The 1,606-nt window shown below is 41.0% G+C and overlaps 1 protein-coding gene across 2 annotated transcripts in view; it reads right to left on the reverse strand.

The window, feature by feature from the left end:
* tor4aa (torsin family 4, member Aa) overlaps positions 1–682 on the reverse strand; it is a 7,624-nt gene extending 6,942 nt beyond the window's left edge. The window contains exon 1 of one of the 2 annotated variants that reach the window (XM_032539183.1): positions 1–682. This exon is cut by the window's left edge and continues 276 nt beyond it. The gene's annotated coding sequence lies outside the window, so the exon portion shown is untranslated. The other variant, XM_032539182.1, reaches the window with a different exon arrangement.
* Between the last annotated feature and the right edge of the window lie 924 nt (positions 683–1,606).

The following is a 1,606-nucleotide window of genomic DNA, read 5'->3' on the forward strand; positions in this document are numbered from 1 at the left end:
TTTCTTTCTTTTTTTTTTTTTAACTAGAGCAAATCCAGTCCAAGTGCTTTCTTGTCCAGCCTTTTAATGATAACACAGGTGGAAATCAATATCTTCATATCTTCATAATCCAAGCTTCATTTATTATTTAGACACACTTGTATATTCCAAGGTTCTCACACATTTTTACACATCAAATTCAAAGACTTTGAGGACTTTCCAGGCCTAATTCCCGCAAAATTTGAGGAACCCAAAAACAGTTTTAGTATTTTTTTCAGCACTTCTTATGTGACAGGAAAGTGAATATATTTGGGTTTTTCAGACAGAACAAATAACTAAAATAGCGTCACTTTTGGCTCCTGGAAATTGCGATCGCCAGTTTGTGACATTGTTTAAACACCACGATGAATCCATAATGAAAAAGGACTTAACTGCAGCCCCAGTTGCGTGGGTGTTCAGACCATTAAAGACCGTACATTGGGCTATAAACAAAAAACAAAGAGGTGTGGTAAAGATTTGCATACTGCATCATTTGCCTGTGACGTAATGTGTGAAGCTTGTTTGTTCTACAAAACATCAAGCCAAACAGGCGACCTCGCAGTTGGCATTAAAGGTCCCATGGCATGAAAATATCACTTTATGAGGATTTAAACATTAATATGCGTCCCCCAGCCTGCCTATGGTCCCCCATTGGCTAGAAATGGTGATAGGTGTAAACCGAGCCCTGGGTATCCTGCTCTGCTTTTGAGAAAATGAAAGCTCAGATGGGCTGAACTGTAATATTGCCCCTTATGATGTCATAAGGAGCAAGGTTACCTCTCCTTTCTCTGCTTTGCCCTCCCAGAGAATTTGGCCTCCCCATGAGAGAGAGACATCATGGCTTTCACCAGCCTCCACCTGTATAAAAGAGACTTCAGATACAGTATTCGGGGACCACTAAGGTCTATATAAAGAGACTTCAGATACAGTATTAGGGGACCACTAAGGCCTATATAAAAGACTTCAGATACAGTATTAGGGGACCACTAAGGCCTATATAAAAGACTTCAGATACAGTATTAGGGACCACTAAGGTCTATATAAAAGCATCCAAAGAGCACCATGTCATGGAACCTTTAAGAGACATTCAGAAACAACTGAATTTGTAAATTGTAAAGAAAAAGCTCGAGTGTGAGAATTACAGCAGAGGCGGTGTGAAAAGGAAGCTATCAGACTCTAGAAGATCACTCAGGAAGTCTGAGTATTTCATCATCCAGCCTCTGTACACAGTTTACTTTCAACAAGCTGCAGGACGTAAACTGTTAATGTTGTAGTAGGAAGAGGAGTGATTAGTCATACATGGCATCCTCCTTGAGGGCAGATAGGGCACTTTGCTACTGCACCAGTCGTCATTCAGGCCTCAGACGGCGCTACGTGCTTTGGCCACATTTCCCCTCGAGGGACAATAAAGATCTGAACTGAGACGTCTGCACTTTGATGCTGCAGATAAGTACTTTATTTTTAGCACGATACATTAAAAGGTGTCAGTGCAGTTTTAAACTGGAATCTGACATGTGGTTCATCAGTTTACAGCAGAAAACACACACACACACACACACACACACACACACACACACACACACACACA

This window comes from Etheostoma spectabile, chromosome 16 (genome assembly GCF_008692095.1).
Source record: "Etheostoma spectabile isolate EspeVRDwgs_2016 chromosome 16, UIUC_Espe_1.0, whole genome shotgun sequence".
NCBI lineage: Eukaryota > Metazoa > Chordata > Actinopteri > Perciformes > Percidae > Etheostoma > Etheostoma spectabile.